The 25,291-nt window shown below is 36.5% G+C and overlaps 1 protein-coding gene and 1 pseudogene across 2 annotated transcripts in view; both read left to right on the top strand.

The window, feature by feature from the left end:
* MBD5 (methyl-CpG binding domain protein 5) overlaps nucleotides 1-25,291 on the top strand; it is a 409,514-nt gene that overhangs the window by 192,613 nt on the left and 191,610 nt on the right. The window lies entirely within an intron of this gene.
* Nucleotides 757-944, top strand: LOC118662317 (annotated as a pseudogene).

Here is a 25,291-nt window from a genome sequence, read left to right as displayed (position 1 = left end):
AGAGTCAGATGTTTATATATTTCTGTAATCATAATAATGACTCTCAGAGAAAATAGAAAAAATATTATTTATCATTTTAAAATGGAAATTTTATGTCCTTGTGAAAATATATGCACTAACTTGCATTTTAAGGAAAGGCCATATTATCAAAAGAGCATTACGTAAGTTTATAATATGTGAGAAGCAAACAAAAGCTATTTATATAGAACATGCAATTTCCCGGAATAGATTTTATATTTGTTTCCATGAAAACTTAAAATTTTTTTTAAACATACCAATAAAATAAAATATTTAAAATAATAAAACTGTCTTTTTGGCTTTTTTTTTTTTTTAAGTATAAAGGAATTGCACAGATTTGAAGATAAAAATCTTCATTTACATTTCCTCTGAGCCAAAGAAATTTAATTCCATTTACACAGTGTTGTTTTTGAACAGTGTTTATTAAGAACTTTTTATGAGCAAAGCACTATACTAAGTATTTTTAGGGGCTACAAAAGAAAAAAATGAATCTGGTAACATCCTGCCTCTAAGATGTGTGTAGCTTGGTAGAACAAAACTACAAAGATGACATATGGATATGAACAGAGTGGGCAGATTTCACATTATAGTTCTCAATAGTTAGCTCCCAGAGAACAATGTTGGTCTGTCCCATTTTTAATTGTATTTCAGAATTACAAGTGATTTTTAAGAGAGCTGGCTGGCATATTTCCTGGAGCATAATAGGTGTTCAATAAATGTTTTTAAAATAACATGAAAATACTTACCTGGCAGGGGATACCATGATCACGAAGGTGGTTTTCCCAGGGTGAGGCTTATCCATTGCACTCCGGATGTGCTGACCCTTGCGATTTCCCCAAATGTGGGAAACTCGACTGCATAATTTGTGGTAGTGGGAGACTGCAAAAAAAAAAAAAAAAAAAGAAAGAAATGAATATTTTCTCTCATGCTTGGAGTTGGAGAGCAGGCTAGATGTTGTGTGAGTCTCTCTGTGTGTGTTAACTAGCTCTGTGGTTAAACCAGTTATTTTAGATGTAGACTAATTTTATCATCTTTGTGACCTTGGGCAAGTAACTTCTTTAAACTTCATTTTCTTCATCTGTCAAATGTAGTGATAATATCTGCATCATAAGTTTGTTGTGAAGAGTGAATGAGACAATGTATGTTGGGCTTATATTATAGTGGCTGTAGTAGTTTAGGTTAGGAAAAAACATTGTTATAGTTATTGTTCTCATTATTTTTACTAATAAAGAATGGATGAGAGTACCTTGTTATGAAACAGAACTAGTTAAACCATAACATTGACTTGGCATGTGTATAAATAGCAGAATTTTTATTCCAAAGAGGAAGTACTTTATTTAATCTGTACTATTTGTGTGTGTTTTTAATTAAGGGAAAATATCATGAGCTATAAATAAAATATTCTTATTATTTAATTTTTTACCTAGTTATTTTGTCTCTGCAGAGTGAAAACTCAAATAATCACTGGGGAATTATTATTTACTCTTTCTTTTATTTATTTATCCATTCCACAAGTTTTGACTGAGCATACCTGTTTTCCGGACATTGTGGCGGGAACTAGTGATAGCGCTGTGAGCAAGGCTGACAAGCTCCCTGCCTTCAAAAACTTTACAGTTAATTGGAATCCTAGTTCATTTTTCAGACCTGGATTTGCAAGTCCACGCACCAGAGGTGGCTCACAGGTGGTGAACAGTGTCCTAGGCACTGTGTTTGAGATCTAAGGAGCAGACGTCACATGAATGAGGGTTCCTTTTTTGACTCCATGAATCATAATAATTCCAGATAGCACCAGCTTGCAAAGTTACATTATTAGCCCACATTCCTGAAAATTATATGTAATTATTCTCTGTCCTCTTAAAGGAAAGATATATTTTCCAGTTTGCCTTACCAAATGAGGGCTTCGGTACAAATGAATAACAAAGGTTAGGTAAGAAAAGTACATCATCACAAATGAATCTAACTACTATTATAGTTCTGTTAATTCCATTATCTGGTCTACTTTAAGTAAAAATAATTAAATTCTCTTTACCTTTTGAGTATTAGGAAACCTTGGGCCTTGGACCGCTACCTAGGTTAATAGCTATTTCTGTTTGGAACTTTTCTTCTATCTTCCCCACCATTAATTACCATATTGTTAACTGTTGTGAAAGAACTTTGTTGATGAAGACATTCTGCTAAATCTCAGAAAAGGCTATCAACCCTTCCCTTCTCTGCTTTTCTGTTTATTGTTTGAAGGAGACAGAACTATTTTTTAAAGAAACTAAGCAAATAAGCATTTACAGTTTGTTTTAAGTTCTTATCTATAGGAGGATTTGGGCAAGTACTAGTATACTTATCCTTTGTGCTCCGCTGTGAGGTGCAGGGGATAACATTCACCTGCTGGTTATGTGGTTCGGATTTCGAAATAAGCAGCTTTAGAAAGTAAAAACTTTGATATAGTTAGCTGTTGTATTTAGTGGCAAGAGATCATAATTAATTATAGCAAGTACTTACTATTAGTTAAGCTTTTTAAAATCCATATGCTTCACATAGATTATTGGTAGTCCTCACAGTGACTCCACATGATAGGAATCATTATTGCCTAATTATATATGAAGGAATATGGTCTCAAAAATAGTAACTGTCTTTCCCACAGACATTTGAATTAGTTGTAGAGCCAGAATTCAAACCCATGTTTGTTTGACTCTGAATCCAATACCCATTGTACCACTTTGCCTCTCCACTGGATTCTAGAACACAGGAGTGGAGTGGAGTGCTTAGGCAGCCTTCGATTCCCTGTTATGAATTGGCTTTGTTTTTTCCTTTTATTATTTCATTTATTATGTATACATGTTAACTCAAATAATATTGAGTATATCCTGCCTAGGATCTACTTGGTGATAACTTCTTTAATTTTTAACTGCTTTAATTTTTAATTACTTTTAACTATTCCAAGTTTTTAGTCACTTATTTGTAAGTAATGTTTTACTGCTATACCTAGGTTTACCAATATTAGACACTACAGATAGAAATTAGAAATAATTAATCTATTATCTTAGATGACTTAATTTACTTGTAGCTCTCCGTCCCTCCATCCTGCCAATATAATTTTTAAAAAATGTCTACCTTATTGATATTATATAAATACTAGTGAATCAACGCGCAAAATCACACAAGACCCAGGACCCCGGGGCTCCTCAGTGGATTGCCCCAAAGAGGTAGGCAGGAGCTGGGAGTCCCGCCTCCGCAGAGTGTGCAGCCATGGGACACCCAGGCCTCACTGCATAGAGCAGCTGCCGGCCCCACCTCTGTGCCACGCACACAGCGTCAAGTCGCAGACCACCTGCGCACACTGTCGCTCATGCAGTCCCGCCCACCCACACATGCCCGCCGCACACACAGCCTCCTTGTGAGGGCATCACAGCGTGAGGGCATGACAACCAGGCTATGAGGTCCTAGGCCAGCGGTGGGCAAACTTTTTGACTCGAGGGCCACAATGGGTTCTTAAACTGGACCGGAGGGCCGGAACAAAAGCATGGATGGAGTGTTTGTGTGAACTAATGTAAATTCAAAGTAAACATCATTACATAAAAGGGTACGGTCTTTTTTTTCTTTAGTTTTATTCATTTAAAACGGGCCGGATCCGGCCCGCGGGCTGTAGTTTGCCCACGGCTGTCCTAGGCTATTATTAGTATAGACTAGAGGCCCGGTGCACAAATATTTGTGCACTCAGAGGGGTCCCTCAGCTCGGCCTGTGCCAACCTGGGTGAGGAGCTGATGGCTGTTTGCAGGCTGGCCACAGCCCCTTCAGTGTGGGGGTCCCCCCTGGGGTGCCTGGCCAGCCTGGGTGAGGGGCTGATGACTGTTTGCAGGCTGCCACAGCCCCTTCAGGGTGGGGGTCCCTGCTGGGGTGCCTGGCAAGCCTGGGTGAGGGGCTGATGGCTGTTTTCAGGCTGGCCATAGCCCCTTCAGGGTGGGGATCCCCACTGGGGTGCCTGGCCATCCTAGGTTAAGGGCTGATGGCTGTTTGCAGTGGCCACGGCCCCCAGCCACCCAAGCTCCCAGTTGAGGCTGGCTGGAAGCAGGTATCTGGGATTTATTTATCTTCTATAATTGAAACTTTGTTGCCTTTAGAGGAGCCCACAGCCAGCCAGGGCAGGCGGGAAGCTTGGCTTCCTCCATCACCAGGGCAACCAAGCCTCCTGCTTGCTCCAGCTCCATGGCTGCCGGCCGCCATCTTGGTTGGGTTAATTTGCATATAGTTGCTGTGATTGGCTGGTGGGCGGGGTTTGGGGCATAGCAAAGTTACAGTCAATTTGCATGTTTCTCTTTTATTAGATTAGATTATTCACTGCAAAATCAAGTAGTATACTATAATTACACTTCCTTTCTTGTACATTACTTTTTGATGACTGGAGATTTTCTCTTATTTTCTGTTGTGAGTATTTTATAATTAGAAAAAAATTTTCTTTCAACCTATTCCTTTTTCTATTTCTGTCATTATTCTTTGAAACCATGTGGTAGAGATGTTAACTTTTATCCAGTTTGTTTCTTTCTTAAATTTTGCAGCAGGTATGTTGTTTTTTCAATCCTCACACAATGATACATTATGATTTTTTAGAGAGAGGAAGGGAGAGAGAGAGAAACTTCCAATCAGTTGCCTTCCATACTCGCCCTGACCAGGAATCAAACGTGCAGCCTATTTGGTGCATGGGAGGACACTCCAGCCAACTAAGCCATGTAGCCAGGGCTACAGAAGATTTTATTTGCAGACTCTACAACCTATCCCTGTCAGAAATTTGTATTAATTCTTAAAGAGTCTATGCTTTTGTTTCTAAAAATTTTCCAAAAGCCACATTTACAGCGTCTTGTTTTTTTAAATATGTTTTTATTGACTTTTTAGAGAGAGAGGAAGGAAGAGGTATAGAGAGATAGAAACATGGATCGGTTGCCTCCTACATGCCCCCTATGGGGACCGAGCTGGCAACCCAGGCATGTGCTCTGACCAGGAATTGAACCAGGGATCTCTTGGTTCATGGGTCAAAGTTCAACCACTGAGCCACACCAGCCAGGCTAAAATATCTTTTGATAAAATAAACAAAATTTAAAACAAAGATCTCTAATGTTTTCTAATAACTTCCGTAGTAGGAGTATTTCATTTTAATTAGTACGTTCTTCAAATAAATTAGTACATGTTTTCAGCATGTCTTAAAAAAATATGTGTAACCACTACCCTCTTGGTTAAGTGGACATCCAAAATATTGAAGATGGCAGATGTCATTCTATTTTTCAGTTGATCACTCAAAAGAGTTGGGCTTTTGCATCATAGGTGAACAGCCTGAAAGATGGTAACTCAAAACCAGCTAGAATACTGAGTCTTTTAAAGGAATATAGCAACTCCTTTAAATGCATTCAGTGTAATTTGAAAAAAACTTGTATAACATACTGAGAATATTTTGTAAAATCACTGTATCTGACAAAATTCTAAATCCAGTGAGGTTAGTAACTTCATGGAATTTTATAAAGAGAAATGAGAATGTCAGACCTTGAAAATATGTCATATTGAATTTATTAAGTTTTTTTTAATCAATAACATAATTATAAGTGAACTAGTATCTGTGGGTCTGCAATTAAACATTGCATATTTAATAAAGCAAGTTAAAATATGCTTTCCAAATGTCTTTGAGAAAGTAGGATTCTAAATTGAAGAAGAAGATATAAACTCAAGATTTGCAAGTTTTCTTTTAAAAATATTCATGAATAAGATCTATAATTAATGATGTTAAATTCTCCCTGATACATTATATTTATTTTTTAAACTCATTTTAAAGAACAATATGGAAATATAAGTAGCTATAGTACTATTTTTATAAAAATGAAAGTTATATTAGAGCAAACAATTAACAATGCCTTTTCCTTAGGGTTATGTGGAGGTGGGGTAGAGGGCTGTGACTTTTTACTTGTATACTTTTTACTCGTATACGTCCATCTCACTTGAATTTTTTTCAAAATGAGCATCTGATTTTTTGAAACTAGAAAAACAAAAGGAATAGAGACATTTTAAAAAGAAATAGAGTAAAGGATAAAGTGGAGGGATAAAATTTAACCTTTATGTCTTGTTAATATGATAAAAGAAATGCCCTAACATTTCATGGCAATCAACTAAAAAGAATGTGATAGATATAAAAATAGTGTTTGCATGCAACTTTGAACTGGAGGCTAAAACAAACAAAAAACATGGGCAAAAAAGTGCAATTCATAGAGGTAAGCCTTTGTTGAATGTGATAAACCCTGGGCTAGGGTTTTCACAAGCTCATTCCTTATTGAAAGATGAATAGGAGACAAAGTCCAGGGTTCTTCCTAGTTGCACAGTCTAAAAGTAAGGTCTATTGTAAGAGTGCATAATAAAATTGGCCTACTCACTTCCTATAGCATTGCAAGAAAAACTGGTTGGTTCAAACCTGGAAACTGAGTATATAGTAAAAGGTTATCTCCCTGATTATTTGTAACCAAAAGCTGGTCTTCCACATTGCCACTGAATGTCACACCACATAGGTGATATAAAATAGAAAATTAAAGCCAATAATTTAACTTGGTCCTAAGTTTAAAATCCCTCAAGTACCTGGCAGAAGCAAACATAAATTTTACCTGAAGCAATCTGCTTCAATACAGGACTCAAATTCCCAAGGCAAAATTTAAAAACAAATATGGATTTACACTAAAAAATTACAAAAAAGGCATTATGAATGAGTATTAGAAATAACATTCAGAAGAATAAGATTCACAAACATGTCAGATGTTAAGATTATGAAGCAGAATAGAAAACAGACCTGTTTAATAAAGAAATATAACATGATCATACACTTGAAGAAGAATGTGGGAAGACTTGACATACCACATATGAAGATTTGGCATTAAACTTTAGTAGTTAATACAGCACAGGTAGATGGATTGGTCAGTGGAACAAAATAGCCCAGATGCATTTATATGAGTGGAAACAATATTCACAGTGGGGCAAAAGTAGGTTTATAGTTGTTTGTATGGAAAATAATAAAATAATTTACAGTTGTGAATATGTGAAACATAGAATTTATTTCTGTATTATTATTATTATTATTATTATTATTATTATTTTCTCCATACAAACATCTGTAAACCTACTTTTGCCCAACCCTTATAACAGAGCTAGCATGGTGATAGAATTGACTTTTCAATAAATGGTATTGGATCATGGATTATTCATTAGCGGAAAAATTAAATTTGACCCCCTACTATATACCATATGTAAAGATCAACTCTAAATGAAATAAAAACTTAAATGTGAAAGGCAAAACTATACATTTTTAAGGGAATATCTTCAAAGTAGTGAAAAATTTAAGATACAAAATGAAAAAGTCATTACGGAAAAGATTGTTAAATTTTGTTACCTTACAATGGTGATCTTCCTTCTCTCACAAGCCACTTTTAGAGAATGAAAAGACAAGTTAGAATCTAGAGAAGACATTTCAATACATATAACTGGAAAATAATTATTACAAATCAATACAAAAAAAAAAACTCAGAAAAATGGGCAAAAGACCTCATATTTTTATCTGATTTTGCTTTCTAAAGGGGCAAAATCCAGTACTGTGTGTTTCTCAGATGATGTTTTGGAAAATAAATTAATTAAAATAAAATTGGCATACTAAAAAATTACCCTTGAATTGACTCACTCCCATATCTTTGTGGCAAGCCCCAACAAATTATCACTTTCTCTCAGCTTCTGACCTTTGATACTGTCATTACATTATATTCATTCTCCTATAGTATCAAGTAGAAATGGCATTATCTACTTGAGAGTCTCTGCAGATAATTTTCTCTAAACATGATTTAAACACTTACCATTTTTGTGTTATTAATCTTTTAAAGTGGTGTTCATTTTTAACTGTGAATCTTTTGGGCAGAATTATTAGTTACCTCACTCTTTTCTTGGTGCCACTGTTACCAGCTAAATCAGGGGCATTTTCTGCCCCTAAAGGGACATTTGGCAATATTTGGTGCCATTTTGAGATGTCATTCTGGCTGGGGTACAGGACCAGGGATGCTGCTATTCATCTGGCTCCCCACAATGAAAAATTATCTGTCCCAAAATGCAATTAGTGCTGTAGTTGAGCAACCCAGCTCTAACCTGCCTTTCTAGCTACTTTCTTATCGTGCTTGTCTTCTATGGTTGACTCGTCTGGACATACCTGCCCTTGTAGACCATCTTTCTAATTTAATAAACTGTATGTTCTGAATTCTGCTACTACTACAACTAACAAAATAGTACAAAAAGTTGAGAATGTATTGACATAAATAGGTTTGAATGAAGACAGCTAGGGCTTTCCTACTCTTCTATATCAGGGTTTTCCCCCTATAAATCATGAAATTAGGCAAATTAATAAAACAGGATTTTTTTTAAAAAAAAATCACTTGATAGTGATACTGTCTTGTTTTTCATTCCCAGACTTTATGGAGGGAAAATCCAAACAAACATTTAATGGGTGTCTATTTATTTGTGCTAGTCATTATACTATGCTGGTGTTTCCAGAAATTTAGCTCATTAATTTTCAGAACAAACATATAAATATTATTCTTGTTTTACAGAAGGGAAAACTAGGAATTAGAAAAAGTACATGTAAATGCCACGTCCAATTTCACACAAAAATCAGGATTTTTTTCTAACTCAAGTTTACTGCTCATTCTACTGTGCCATTCAGCCATTTTATACTTTACTAGAGGCTCAGTGCATGAAATTCGTGCACTTGGGGGAAGAGGGTTCCTCAGCCCGGCCTGCGCCCTCTCACAGTCTGGGAGCCCTAGGGGGATGTCCAACTGATGCCTTAGGCCCGCTTCTTGCAGGGAGAAGGCCTAAGCCATCAGTTGAACATCCTTAGTTCTGCCACGGAGACGGGAGAGGTTGCTGCCACTGCAGCTGTGTTCATCAGCTGTGAGCCCAGGTCAGGGCTTCTGGCTGAGCAGTGCTCCCCCTGCAGGAGTTCACTGACCACCAGTGGGCAGCTCCTGCATTGAGCGTCTGCCCCCCCGGTGGTCAGTGTGTGTCATAGCAACCGGTCGTTCTGCTGTTCAGTCGATTTGCATATTAGCCTTTTATTATATAGGATAATTTGCAGCATGCCTATTTTATGTAGTTATTTTTAAGTGTTTATTTTGTTGTCTAGAAAGTAAAGTATTTGAAAACTCGTGTGTTTTTAATGTTTTTTTTTTCTTGCTTCCCGTCATTTTTCAACAAGAGATTTTTAGAGTAGTTTTGTGTACACCACAAAATTGAGAGGAAGGTACAGAGATTTCCTCTATGCTCCCTGACCCTACACATGCATAGCCTCCCCCATAATCAGCTTCACTTACCAAAATTTTACATTTCTTTACAAGTATGAACCTATATTGACACCTCATAATCACCCCAAATCTATATTTTACCTTAGGTTCACTCTTGGTGTTGTACTTTTTATAGGTTTGGACAAATGTATAATAATCCTTATATAATGATGTATCATATACCATCATTATCATACAGAGTATTTTCACTGCCCTAAAAATCCTCTGTGCTCTGCGTATTCATCCCTATAATTCAGAATACCTAGTGGAGTACTATGGGTTTAAAAGAGCTTAATAAATATTCTTTAAAAAGAAAAAAAAATGGTGGGGAAAGATGGGTGTAATGAGGAAAAGTAGGAATGCCTGATTTCTTCAGAACAATGTAAGAAGCCTGCCAGAATAGTTATTTCAAAACAGAAAAGATAGGTTTGCTTTTTAAATGAGAACTTTGTTTATATTTCCTTTGACTCAAAAACTGCTTCAGAAGCCCTTATTGCTTGATGTATTTGAATCATTTATTACATTGATTTGTTGCATTGATGTTAAGTGTCATGATAAGTTAAGTAAGACAAGAAGTCCCATGCATTATGGACTTCCTTGTGACTTGCCATTCTTACTATCATCAAAATAAAAAAAAAATAAAAGATTGGCCTTCATTTTCATTTGTATGACCATCTTGATGAAAATGGTAAACAGGCATTTGAAAATATTCAATACCATATAGATTTATTTAAAGCTAAAATTTAAATAATTTTTATTCAGTTTAAAATACCTGTTCATCGTAGTTTTTGAAGAGTTGTGGTCATTTTAAGGTGATGTCTTTCATATTTTAAGAGGGAGTGCCAAGTTTTATATGTTTAACTTAAAATTGATATGTGTAAAAACATTTCAAAGGTAATATTTTTTAAATGTATACCTATTCAACAGTTGTTGCAAGTAGACATTTTCTCTACCATTTTACCTCAATACTATTTCAAAAGTACAGGTCATTTTGAGAGGGGAAATAAGTGATCATCACCTTCATAACTCCTGCCTTTCTTTCATTAGTAGGAAGTGGGGGGCTAAAGTTCTGTGTATTACAGAACAGAATACATTTTAGAAGTTATGTGAATGATCTAACTGCAAATGCGAGAACTATTGCCCTTGAAAAGAGTGCTGCTGAAAAGAGTCCATGAGTGTTAATTTTTTTTGGAGAGCATGAAACAATCCCATCTAACAAAGATTTCTTTCTATCAAATGTCACAGCATCTCTATTAAGAAACACTGAAAGATATTGATGCATATTCTAGTTATGAATATGTGTAAAATACCAGTTATCTTTATGAAAAGTTAAGGGATCTCAAATTTAAGTGATCTCCAAGGTGTAACCTTTAAACCCAACAAACCACCATTTCATGAAGATGCTTACTGGAAAAAATCAAGTTTACCCTTTTCACGTGGTGGTATGGTATTTGAAGAATGCACCTGAACTGTTGTTAGGGACATTTTTCTCTAGCATTATCCCTTCAGAAAAAAGGCCTAGAAATCGGAATGGGACTTAATTTCTTATTATGAGGAGATTATAAGGTTGGGATACAGAAACTCAGCAGTGACAATTGACTTAGGTAAAAGGGCTCACCAAATGACCTGGTACTTTGGCTGGTAAAGGTCAAGATTAAAAGCAGAGAGAACTCTAGAAGATTGTCACCACCATTTCCACCACAGATGGGAAATTTGATAAAAGGAGCTGACATATATTGATCACCTACCGTTTGCTAGACATTGGGAAAGGTACCTTATATATATTCTTTCATTCATTTCTACAATAAAATTTTGCTGTAATGTACAGAAGAAAAACCACTGGGGGAAATGTAGCCCCTGCAATCTAAGAACATCCAGTTGTAACTACATAAGATAAATGGTCTGATGTGCAGTATATACTGTGCAGTGGGTGCGCATGCATTTATTTCTGCTTTGGGAAAGTAGATTGGGAATACTTTAACTGGATATGACACTGAACGTAAGTCTCTATCATTTAATATTTAAATAACCCATTTTGTACATATTTATCCTATTATAGATAAGGATACTGAAGTACAAAAATGCTATATAGCTTATGTAAGGTTATATAATAATAGTAAGAATATATGTGGCTCTGAATCTACTAGAGTTTTATATTAATTAGTCCTCACAGCTGCTCTATAATATAGTTGCTTTTGTTATTTCTATTTTACAGTTAAGAAAACTAAGCTCTAGGGGGTTAAATGATTGTTTAAGGTCACATTTTAATAAAGGCAATATTGGGGTTTGAACCAAGCAGACAAACTAAGATCTGCACTTCACTGTTATACATGCACCCTCTCCTTCCTACTTGATCATTAAATCAGGGTTCAAACTCAGCAGTCACACTCCAGAGCCCATGTTGTTAAATGACAGAATTATATCTGCATTTTTAGAAAGATTGTTTGACTATCGTAAAAACAATAAACTGAAATGTGACATGAAGACCAATAAGAAGAAAGCATGGATGCTAGTCCTATCTCAGGTAGTGGCAGCTACTGTAGTAGTATACAGATTTAAGAGATTTTAGCAATTAGAAAGATCGGGACTTGGTGATTAATTGACATGGAGTGTGAAGGAAATGGGAAAGTCAGGGATCACTCCAGGGCTTTTTGTTTAAGTGAGAAACTCATAGTTAAGAGGGAGAAGAGAAACCAAGATGGCGGCATAGGTAAACACCGGAGTTTGCTGCCTCGAACAACCACTTCAAAAATGCAACTAAAAGACGGAACGGACATCATCCAGAACCACAGGAAGGCTGGCTGAGTGGAAGTTCTACAACTAGGAGAAAAGAGTAAAACATACTGAGACTCAGAGGAGGCGCAGTGCTGAAGTGGGATACTGAGGTGCGGAGTGCACGCGGAGCGGGCTGGCGGCTGAGGGCATGGTTGTTGTTTTCAATCGGGAGGGAGTCTCAGGCTCTGAGCTCCAGCTCCGGGCGAGTCTCTAGGGACCCAGACTCAAACGGGAGAAGCGGGACTGTCTGGCATCGCTCAGAACCCTAGGGCAGCTTTGTCTCCGTGGGGCTTGCAGCGATTGCTGGGACACTGGGAAGCAGAGCCTCTGAGGGCAAGACTGAGAGCAGCCATAATTGCTAACCCCACCTTGTTGATCCTGTGGGACCCCGCCCTGCCCAAGCCCTGCAGGGAGATTTTGCTGGATAGCCTCAGGCAAAGGCCAGGTTAGCACCTCCCTAGAGATCCAGGAGCCAGGAAGCCCAGAGGTCAGAGTGGGACCATCCAGTTAGCAGCTCTGTGGAACCGTAAAAGACACACTCAGGGGGAAGACTCAGTGAGCACCAAAGCCCCATTGAAGCAAGTCTAGCCCCAGAGGGGTGTTTCCAGCACAGAAGTGCTCCTACTGCAGACACAGCTGATTCTCACAGCCAATTGGCCTGGAGGTCAATTCCTCACAGTGATAACTACAACAATCAAGGCTTAATTACAACAAGACTGTGCACAAAGCCCACAAGGGGGTGCACCAAGAGTGTCTACCTCAGGTGATTGGGACACTTAGCACAGAAAGGAACTCTATTGACACAGCAAAGCATAAAAAATGCCGAGACAAAGAAACAGGACACAAACGACAGAATCGGAGGAAAGCAAACTGCTGGATATAGAGTTCAAAACCACACTTTTAAGGTCTTCAAGAACTGTCTAGAAGCCGCTGATAAACTTAATAAGGCCCTCGAAAAGACTGGTGAGACCGCCGATAAATGTAGTGAGATCTTCAAGAAGACTGGTGAGACCACCGATAAATGTAGTGAGATCCTCAAGAAATCTAATGAGACCCTCGATGTTGTGATAAAGGACCAACTAGAAATTAAGCATACACGGACTGAAATAAAGAACATTATACAGACTCCCAACAACAGACCAGAGGATCGCAAGAATCAAGTCAAAGATTTGAAATACGAAGAAACAAAAAACACCCAACCGGAAAAGCAAAATGAAAAAAGAATCCGAAAATACGAAGATAGTGTAAGGAGCCTCTGGGACAGCTTCAAGCGTACCAACATCAGAATTATAGGGGTGCCAGAAGAAGAGAGAGAGCAAGATATTGAAAACCTATTTGAAGAAATAATGACAGAAAACTTCCCCTACCTGGTCAAAGAAATAGACTTACAAGTCCAGGAAGTGCAGAGAACCCCAAACAAAAGGAATCCAAAGAGGACCACACCAAGACACATCATAATTAAAATGCCAAGAGCAAAAGACAAAGAGAGAATCTTAAAAGCAGCAAGAGAAAGAAACTCAGTTACCTACAAGGGAGTACCCATACGACTGTCAGCTGATTTCTCAACAGAAACTTTGCAGGCCAGAAAGAGTGGCAAGAAATATTCAAAGTGATGAATACCAAGAACCTACAACCAAGACTACTTTATCCAGCAAAACTATCATTCAGAAGTGAAGGCCAGATAAAGAGCTTCACAGATAAGAAAAAACTAAAGGAGTTCATCACCACCAAACCAGTATTATATGAAATGCTGAAAGGTATCCTTTAAGAAGAGGAAGAAGAAGAAAAAGGTAAAGATACAAATTATGAACAACAAATACACATCTATTAACAAGTGAATCTAAAAATCAAGTGAATAAATAATCTGATGAACAGTATGAACTGGCGATTGTAATAGAATCAGGGACATAGAAAGGGAATGGACTATTCTTGGGGGGGGGGAAGGGGTGTGGGGTGAGGGAAGAGATTGGGCAATAATCATGCACCTATGGATGAGGACAGTGGGTGGGGAGTGAGGGCAGAGGGTGGGATGGGAACTGGGTAGAGGGGAGTTATGGTGGGAAAAAAGAGTAACTAATGTAATAATCTGAACAATAAAGATTTAATAAAAAACAAAAAAGAGGGAGAAGATTTAGGGAGAAAGTTGTTGCGTTTTTTTAAAGTTGTGTTTGAAATACCCCTAAGGCAACCAAATGAAGATGTTCAGAATGCAAAAGCATCTGTGAATCTAGAGCTCAGGAGAAAGGTCTGGGCAGGGAAATGCAGGATTGCCAAGCATTTTTAAGGACATAGTTGAGGTTTTAGATCAAAATATATCATGGCCCAAATCTATAGAATTGTGCAGGTGGAGTGTAAGGGAGAGGAAAAAGATGAGAGAAGAGGAAGGAGAAATCTTCGAAGGCATGAGGAAAGATAAAATATTATGAATATTTAAAAGTTAACAAGTGTTTCCCTGTTTGCCTGTTTAGTTTCAGAACCAATTTATGCTGCTTTATATATTGGAAAGGGAGGATAACTGAAAGAAGCTGAGAAAGCTTGATTGATTTACACTAGGAATTTAGAGGAAGAAAATAACAGTCAGTCCAGGAAGACGAGAAGGGGTTGTATTGAAGTAAAATGTCATATTGGGAAAAAGTTGTAAAGAGTTTGAGGAAGATTTGGGGATATGAGATGAGGTTCTGGGGCAGCTGCCCTGCTCTGAATTTTAAGATATTTCACTATGTATTAGAAATGAAATCATAAATTAGTGTTTATTCACAGAGTTTAGTAAAGATTTAAAATCTCTTTTCTCTTTTAATATATATATATATATATTCTTTTTTCTTGATTTCAGAGAGGAATGTAGAGGGAAAGAGAGATAGACATCAATGATGAGAGAGAGTCATGGACCTCCTGCACACCCCACACTGGGGATCAAGTTTGCCACACAGGCATGTCTCCTGACCAGGAATCGAACTATGACCCCCTGATTCATAGGTCAGTGCTCAACCACTGAGCCACACAAACTGGGCTCATTTAGTGTTTTTATTAGATATAGGCTACTATTTTGTTTTTTGTCTTAACATAGCATTATGAGTCTGGACAAAGGCAGCTTGACTTCATATGGGTTACTTCCAGTTTCTCTACCAGAACTCCAGCAACCTATGCATGTACAGTGAAGAAAACAGACACTGGGATTAATGAATAGGAGTTGCATAGCCTAAGACAGAAATAGTTGACCATATTGGCAAGTGGTTTTCATTGTAATGGAGGTATACATGAGTGAAAGTGTAGATATAATGTAAGCCATGGAATAAGGAAGCAAAGATGGGGATTTGAGATCAATATGAAATATGTGAAATTTTACCATGATCTTGTTCAATCCTCAAAAATAATATAGAAATGAAGAAATTAAGGCTGAGAGAAATTAGTTCTATTGCCCAAGGTCATACAACTAGGAAATATCATTTCTGGTGTTCAAACCTGATTTCTCTGGCTTCAAAGCCCATGCTTTGAACTACCTGGAAAAATAGTGGCAATTTCTGAAATGAAAGAGTATTACTAGTGATCATTCCTAGGAAGTCATATCAATTGATAATTGTACCAATCCGGATGTTTGGTTTTAAGTAATAGAAGCCAACTGTCTAAAGCAGAAAAGGACTGTTCTGGAAAGGTATTGTAGAACTCACAAATGCTGTGAAGGACACTGGACTGACACTGGAGTACCGGGCTTACGAAAGAAGGCAAAGCCTAGTCAGTGTCTTCCCATAAGAAAATTCCGCTCTGGAAGCTGCTGCTGATGTAGTTTCCACTGGGCATTCATCATGTGCTGGGCTCTGCTGCCCTGGGACACTCATTGCAGTTTGGGAACTTCCCAGACACCAGTTTGTTTTGAGAATCCTCAGAAAAAGAAATGTGTTCAGACACTAGTCAAGCATCAACAGATGTTTTTACACACACACACACACACACACACACACACACACACACACACACTTGAATATTTGATATTACTTCCCAATGCCAGTGATAGTTCATTAAATTGGTAACTGTCTAATTTTAGAACGCTTTTCTTTTTAAATTTCTTTTTTACTACTCAAAGCATAATTTTTATGATAGAAAGGGAGAAAAATACAAGTAAAGGAAAAGGGGAAAATTTTTTTGTTTTATCCTAGTGCCTGATGATGATAGACAACAGCAATAATTTTGTGTATTTCTTCCCAAACTTTGTTCAATTTATAGAAGTGAACTTTTTACCAAAATGTGATGATAACACATATTATATTATCATCTCTTTAAACTTTACAATTTATCCTAAACATATTTCTGTGACAATTTTAGAAGTACATACTGTTCTTTATGGATGTATCATAATTCATTAAAAAAATCACATTATCATTAAATAGGCTGTTTGCAGTTTTTATCAAGTTTTTTACATTATTAGATTACTTCAGAAAAATAAATTACTAGAAATACACTTGCTTGATCAAAATTCATCACATTTGAAAGGCTTTTGATTATTAACTTCAAATTACTCTTCAGAAAAATTGTATTAATATAATTATGTAAATGTGTGTTCATTTCCTCCCAAAATGCCAATATGAGCACTTCAAGCTTTTTGTCTTTGTTAAGCTGATAGATAAAAAGTGGGATTTTTATTTCTTTTATTTATTGAACAGATATTTTGGAGCCCCCGCTATAGGCCTAGCACAGCCTACTTTCTGGGAAGAGGCAAACTCCTAGTCCTTGTGGAGCTACATTCTAGTGCATGTGTGAGATGGTGGGATGAAGAGAAGAAAAATGGGGTCAGAGAAGAGGAAAGAATAAATACTAAAATAAGTTTGAAAAAGCAGGAGAATTGGAGTATAATTCGAATGGTGGTTCAGACTAGGGTGGAGAGGTTAGGACTGTGTCAGGAAAAGTGGGAAAGCTTCTCTCATTTGATTTTAATATCAAAGTCAGGCAAAGACAATATAAGAAAGAGATAGTATAGACCAGTCTCATATAGAAACTTGGGTGCAAAAATCCTAAATAAAATATTAGCAAATTGAAGTGTGTTCCTGTACTTGAGTGTTAGTATCTCGGACCACATAGGCTTTATCTGAGGAATTCAGGAATGTCAATGCTGTTGCTTTTGTTTGTTTAATCTATCACTGTAATCTACTACATTGAATAAATTAAGAGAGAAAAACTATGTGAGATTATCTCAATAGATGAATAAAAAGTACTCAGTAAAATTCAACAGTTATAAGACAGACTTAGTAAATTAGGAATAGAAGGAAAATTTTTTTAATTTGATAAAAAGGTGTCTACAAAATATTTAAATGACATAAATTTTAAAAAAAGCAAACATGTCATGTAAAAGTCTAAAAAAATAGAAACAGTTGCTTGTTAATATTCCAACTTCAACATACTAGAAGTTTTACCCCATGCAGTAAGAAAAGAAAGAGGAAGAGAAATATACAAATTGGCTAGCAAGACATAGAATGTAATTATTTCCAGATGTTACTAGTACGTATATAGAATTAAAAATAGATATCAGTTAGTTTTCTGGATTAAAAGTAAACTGAAACAATTGATAAATTCCCTATTTACCAGTAACCAATTTTAAAAAGAAAGAACAAGGACATCAATAAAAATTATACCAAATATAAACTAAAAGAAATTTCATGTACAATTGATTTGAAGAAAATTTTAAAACTTTCCTGAGAGACTTTTAAAAACACATTAACAAATAAATATAGGGTGTCCCCCCAAAAATGTATACACACACTTTGAATAATTGTAAAGGCAGTGCTCATTAAAATACGTTTCATTTTCAAAATTGAGCTATCAATTGTTAGTGTGTATACTACTTTTGGGACACACTGTTTATATGTTGGTTTGACTAAATGCAATAAACATGCTAATTCTCATCCATAGTTTATTAATACAATACAATCCTAGCTTTTCAGAGTTTTTATGTTTTGGGTTTTGTTGTTGTTGTTGTTGTTGTTTTGTTTGTTTGTTTTTGTAAAACAAATTAATTTACTGAACAGATACTTATTTAGGGACTAATGTATGTCAATTATTAACAAAGCTAAAGCCCACTTCCATCCCTTCTCTGGTCCTTCCTCTACAAAGGTAACCACTATTCTAAAATTAATGTGTTCATATACATGAACGTTTGTATATTTTTACTAATTATATGTATTACCGATAAACAATATAGGATGTTCTTTAATTTTAAAAAATTTCATATTTAAGTGTGCTGTTAATGTGTAGGACTTTAACCCATGTGGAATTTGTCTTACATATGATTTGAGGTAGGGATCTAATTTATTTTTCCCAAGAAAAGCCTATTGTCTAGAAGAGCTCATCCTGTTTTAACTTATTTTAGTAGTATAGCTTCCGTGAGATTTATTACCAAGTACACATGCTGCTTGTGCCATTGTGAATTCTTTTTCTATTACGTTTTATATTATGCTTCTATTTAAATGAAACTCTTCTTGTACACATTTTTATTGTACATTTATTTTTAACAGGCCATCTTCATGAACTCTCTTACTAGTTTATTTGGTACACTTGGGTTTTTTGTGTAGATAATGTTATCATTAGCAAATAATGAGAATTCTAAATCCTTTCCAATGTTTGTATTACATTTCATTTTCTTATTTTATTGCATTGGCTAATTCTTAACAGAACAGTGTTAAAGAAGTGTAACCTGTATAGTTTATCATTTATTTATTTTAAATAGAAGTAGTTATTGAACTTTATCAAATAACTTTTGTCATTTAGGGTGATAATCATATGGGATTTTTGACCTATTGAAATAATATATTAAATTTCTCAACATAGTTATTTCATGTTCCCTGTATGAACTCTACTTAGTCATGAATTTGATTTACTTATTTTTTTTTAAATATATTTTATTGATTTTTTACAGAGAGGAAGGGAGAGGGATAGAGAGTTAGAAACATGGATGGGAGAGAAACATCAATCAGCTGCCTCCTGCACACCTCCCACTGGGGATGTGCCCACAGCCAAGGTACATGCCCTTGACCGGAATCGAACCTGGGACCTTTCAGTCCGCAGGCCAACGCTCTATCCACTGAGCCAAACCAGCTAGGGCTATTTTTTTAAAATTTATCTTTATTGTTGAAAGTATTACAAATGTCCCTTTTTTCCCCCCAAGGACCCCCTCTCCCCTACATCCACCTCCCCCTAGGCTCTCACAACACTATTGTCTGTGTCCATGGGTTATGCATATATGCATATAAATTCTTTGGTTAATCTTTTCCTATCTTCTTCCTCCGCCTCCCTCTCCCCCCCACCCTCACCCCTTGTTTCCCCTTCCCTCTGAGATTCATAAGATTTGCTTATTTTTAAAATCCTGTTTCCATGGAGGTGGGGTAGGAGTTTGTCTTTTTATTTACTGCTTTATCCTTAGTGCTGTTACAGTACCTGGCATAAAATAGAAAGTCAGTAAATGTTTACCTAATTCAAGAATAAGTGAGCTTACTTTTCAGTTTTTATTTTTGCCTTGTCACATTTTATAACAAAGTACTAGTTTTATAAAATGAATTGAAAGACTTTCTTCCTCTAAGATCATTCAAAATATTGAAATAGCACTAGAATTGTCTGATGACTACTCTTTAAAAAGGGCCAACTTTTGTTGTGGTTGTCCCAACTATACCTATTGGTCTTTCATTTATTTCTGTTTTTATTTTTGTTCTCTCTTCTTTAGGTTTATATTATCATTCTTTTCTGGTTCCTTGAATTAAATGCTTAGTTCATGTATTTCAAACATTTCTTTTTTAATAAATGGATTTTAGCTCTAAGTATTCTTCTGAGGTCAATTATTTCTCTGATTTACTTTTTATTTCTTCTTCAATACAGGCATTATTAATATAGGCATTATTTAGAAGATGCTTTCTTTTACATTCTAAGATCATTTTAGCTATTCTTTTGTGTGGATTTATAGATTTATTTCTTAGTTTATATTATGTGGCCTGCACAGTTTCTATTTGGGGAATTTATTGAACTTTTCTTTATGATCTAATGTATAATCACTTCTGTGGCATCTAAAAATAATATGTATTTTCTGTTAATGAAGCTTGGTATCTGTGTCATGTATTTTTCACTACTTGATTATTGATATATGAGAACATTCTATTAGGTTTCCTACTGATTGTAGCTATGACTGTTTCTCCTTGTATTATTGAACAGTATTTATGTGTGTGTATACACACATGCATATGTAATAATATATATGTATATAGACATAGAACATATATTTCTAAATATGAATAGTCACTATTATTATATATTTTTATTGAAAATTGACTTTTACCAAAGTCAGTTCATAGAAATATCAATTCATATATCCTTCTTATCCCAACTAATTAACTTTGTGTTCAATAAAACATTTTTTCTGATACCTCTATCTTTGTTAACATTTTCGTAGTTTATTCTTTTATCGTTTGATTGTCAGCATTTCTCCATCAGATTGATTTAATTGTGCCTTTTTAAACTAGTATGTCACTAGATATTTTTGACCTACCTTTGTTTTTTTAATGGAGGCATAAAATGTATTGGTATGTATTATGACTCTTGATATATTTGGATTATTTCCTGCCCTATAATTGTTTAGTTTTTTACTTATTACTTCCTTATGTGTTCATCTTATTTCTTTTCCTGCTTTCTGTTTAACTAACCTAATTTTCTTCTTTATTTTGGTTTTTCTTTAGGTGGTTTAAAAATTATTGTATCCTGTTTAAATATTTGTGCACACACATATGCATATAAACTTTTATTTTCTAATAAAATGTAATCAGTACACCCTAACAAAACAAAAACCTAAGGTGATTAATTTTCTTTCACACAACATTTGAATGTATTCATCCCCACAACCATTATAGTTGTTACTAATTTCCTTTTGCCAATCTACATCACAATTGGACTTACTTACAAGTTTGCTTGTAGTTTTGCTCAATATTCTTTATCGAATTACTTGTCTTTCCTTCAATCACTTCATTTTTTCCTCATTTCTAGGCTATATTTTAATTTGACACTTATACATGTAAGTGTCTAATCAACTCTCCTGAGTGAAACCTACCCCTAATTTTCCTCTTTCTGGATTTCCGCTCTCCTATTGTGAGAGTAGACACTCAAGCTCAAGGAATAATCTAACAAAGGATACATAGGATGGTAAACTCTTTAACTTTTTGTATGCCTGAAAAATACTTGTATCCTGCTTTTATAATTAAAAACTACTTTTGCTAGAAAATGAGTTTAAAATCATTTTTCTTACAACTTTTAAGACATTGCTTTATTTCTTCTAGTATTGCTATTAAGATTATTGATATGTGACTTATTTCTTCTTTCTGGAAGTCTTTAAGATTTTCTTATCCAGTGGTCCAAAATTAAGATATTTCTAGTTGTACATTTTTTTTTTTTTGCCTGTTGTACTTGGCATACAGGGTTCCTTTAACCTGAAGTCCTATTTTTTAAATATATATCTTTTCTTATCTCTGACAATCTATCTTCTATTATTTCGTTGATTAATTATTTCCCTCTCAATGTCCCTACCTTTTCCATTCTGAGACTTGTTAGTTGAATATTAACCTTTAGAATAAATCCTCTTTAACACTTAACTTCCTTCTCATATTTTAGCTTGTGCTTTTTCTTTTTGAAAAATTTTCTCAACCTTATTTTCCAAACTCCCCATTGAATTTGGCGATCATATATTTACTTTCCAAAAGCTCATACTCATTTTATTTTTAATCCTTCCTAAAGATAACCTGTTCTTGTTTTATGGATGCAATGTATTGGAATATTTTCAAAGTTACTTTTCTGTAAATATTCTTTTTTTCTCCATAGTCCATTACTTGCCCCCCCCAACCCCCAACTTCCCCAATTTGTTGATTTCCTTTTGTTCTTAATTATGCTAGCTATGCCTCATGTATCTGGTGATCTGTGGTGCCTTCTAACTTTTTAAATAGAGTAATAGAAAAGTTCTGAGCTCTGTGTACATGAACCGACTAGGGAATTTGCTCACTTCCTTTAGGATGAGGCATGCATGAAAATAGCCATCGTCTTTTGCAACCCCAGAATGTAAAATGCTGGTGTCTCTGATTGGGAGCACTGCCTCTCATTCTAGCCACCCTGGTTCATACCAGATATGTGTTCAGTTTCTTTGGAGAAGAAACCTCAGTTATTTTACTTGGGATAGGAATAGAGGCTGACTATTTGCTGAGCATTCTAGGGTGACAAGTAGTTGGGAAATTCACAACTCTGTCTTCTGATTTTCAATTATTTCCTGTTTTCAGTCCAACATCTTTCTACTAAAGACTGTTCTATTTTGTGTTTCCTGCCTTTCCAGGTTTCCTCTAGCAGGTTGGCCCTCTCCTCTTCTGCTCTGCTTTATCATTTACCACTCCTCCTACTTTCCTTTTTTCCAGAGTTGTTAAACTCCCTCTTCCACTGATGCTGACCCCTCATCCTTTCCTTATTTTATCTTTTTTCCTTTAAAAATAGTAATTTTTTATTCATATTTCAATGAGATCTCAAGAGAGAGTAGATAGGATTGAGTTCAACCTATCATCTCATAACAGAAACTCATCTTAAGAGCTTTTAACTGCCTTTATTATTACTTTTTAAATATGGAATCTGTAATTATGGTTTTATTTCCTCCTTGGAGAATGATATTTTGTACCTATATAATATTACTTATTCTCTTAACTCTATAGTTTCTAGTTTTATTGCGCTGTGATTAGTGGCTTGCCTTAATGTGTCTTAATTTTGGGAGTTCAAAAATATTTTGTGTAATATAGAATGTAATCCATTTTGATAAATATTACATGGGCATTTGAAGAAAATTACATTCTCTGCTATATGCAAAGTTATGAACATTCATTGTATTAATTAATTCTTTATTTACATTTGTCTATTAAATTAATATGTAATCCAAACCTCTTCTTTGCCCCAAATAGCTTAGAAGCCCAAAATATGTAATAAAATAAATTAGCAATTTTCTAACTTAATAATAGCTGAAAAATAGAAATGGACATCATTCTACTGCCAAATATTAGAAATAGAAAGTACTCTATTGCTGCAATGTTCCTCTGGATGTTTGATATGTAAATGACTGTGTGATAGAAGTTATTTTCCCAAAAACAATTATTTCTATCTCTTCATGTTCTTCTCGAATTTCGAATAGCTTTGTTTCATATTTTCTAGTATAAATAATAAAATAATGGAATTGTACCCCTGGAGATAGAAAGAGAGAAACCTGTATAACTTTATTAACCATCTAGAGGTCTGGTGTACGAATTAGTGCAGGGGTGAGGTCCCTCAGAGTGGCCTGCATAGATCAGGCCTCAGCTTGCAGCACCAGCCTCCCAGCCCTGCCTGGCACCCCACATTGGCTTGGCGCTGCCTCTTCACTTGCTCCACCATCCACCTACGGGACTATCGATCAGGGCCAGGCCCCCCGCCTGGCTCCCTCAGTGCCTGGGAGCTGGGTGGTGGCCTCACTCCCCACCATTGCCTCTGGTCACCATCTGCGGGGTGATTGGTGGGGTGATCGGGCCCCCGCACGCACCTGCCTTGACCTGGCACCGCCCGCTCACCAGCTCCACCATCCCACCACGGTCCCGCTCTCATCGGGGCACAACAAGGCCAGCAGCACCGCCACTGCTGCCCACTGCCAGAACCACATCACCAACACCCACCATGTTCTCCGCTGACCCCTGGTGGTCAGCATACATCATAGCAAGTGATCAAACTCCCAGTCAAGTGACCACCTGAGGAGGCAATTTGCATGTTAGGCTTTTATTATGTAGGATGTCACCCCAACCTATACTAATAAAAGCCTAGGTGGTCCTCGCACCCACGCGTGACATCTTTACAAGATGGCCGCCAAGATGGCCACCACAAAGATGGCTGCCACAAGATGGCTGCACACACAGCATAGGTGGGGCCCGGCAGACACTCTGCACGGTGAGGCTTGGGGGTCCCATGGCTCCACGTGGTGCAGAGGAGGCCGGTCCTGGCGTCTCCCCTGCCTTGCGCGGAAGAGGCAGGTCCCGGCGGAGGAGGCAGGTCACAGCAGAGGTGGGCAGTTGTGGGCGATCAGGCCAGCAGGGGAGGGCAGTTGGGGGCAATCAGGCCGGCAGGGGAGGGCAGTTGTGGGCGATCAGGCCGGGCAGGGGTGGGCAGTTGGGGGCGATCAGGCTGGCAGGGGAGCAGTTAGGTGTCAATCGTGCCTGTAAGGGAGCAGTTAGGGGGCGATCAGGCTGGCAGGCAGAAGCGGTTAAAGGCAATCAGGCAGGCAGGCGAGCAGTTAGGAGCCAGAGGTCCCAGATTGTGAGAGGGATGTCCGACTGCCTGTTTAGGCCCGATTCCTGTGGAATTGGGACTAATCTGGCAATCAGACATCCCTCGAGGGGTCCCAGATTAGAGAGGGTGCAGGTCAGGCTGAGGGACACTCCCTCCCCCCATGCACATAGAAAGCAACAAAAAAATTGATTTTTTTTTAAAGCCCAGGGATCTTATTTTTTAAGACAAAGAACTGAAAGATCTCACTGTTCTTATGAGAAGAAATCTGTTTTTTCTTACTTTATGCTCTCTATGTTTTACACTTTTCTTTAGAAAACATTTCTCTTTTTCTCTTCGTTAACCTCATCTCACACATGCTCTGCAAAGTGAGAATGCTTAAATTTGTGTTCCTGATGGGTATGGGAAATTCACTTTCATCACATGGATTTATCCAAGCTGAATATTTTTAGAAGCATTTTTTTTGCTCTTTCCTTTTCTTTTTCCAATACTTTGATATACCAGCCACATTTTTACTGATCTTGCTTTATTTTGGTTCTCATTTGGAAATTTTTCATTGTGTTTTTGCTCCATAATTGCTTCATTCTTCTTTCAGTGTCATGAATAAAATTATGTAATAGTTTCCCCTATGTACAATGAGAGGTTTAACATGATTTTACTTTCTCCCATATTTTACATTACTTAATTTAGTTAAATTATTATTTTAACATATGCATTGCCTTAGAACCATGTTAACTTAGGCATATAACCAAAAGTTGTAATGGTTTTTTTGCTTATGCTTCCTCGTAGCTAAAATATTTTGCATTTCACCAATGTCATTTTTTTCACGATGTCTTTGGAAATGAATTTTTGTACTAGGCTAGCT

The sequence above is a fragment of the Myotis myotis genome, unplaced genomic scaffold (assembly GCF_014108235.1).
Source record: "Myotis myotis isolate mMyoMyo1 unplaced genomic scaffold, mMyoMyo1.p scaffold_m19_p_8, whole genome shotgun sequence".
Lineage (NCBI taxonomy): Eukaryota > Metazoa > Chordata > Mammalia > Chiroptera > Vespertilionidae > Myotis > Myotis myotis.
This window is presented reverse-complemented; position numbering and strand designations above follow the sequence as displayed.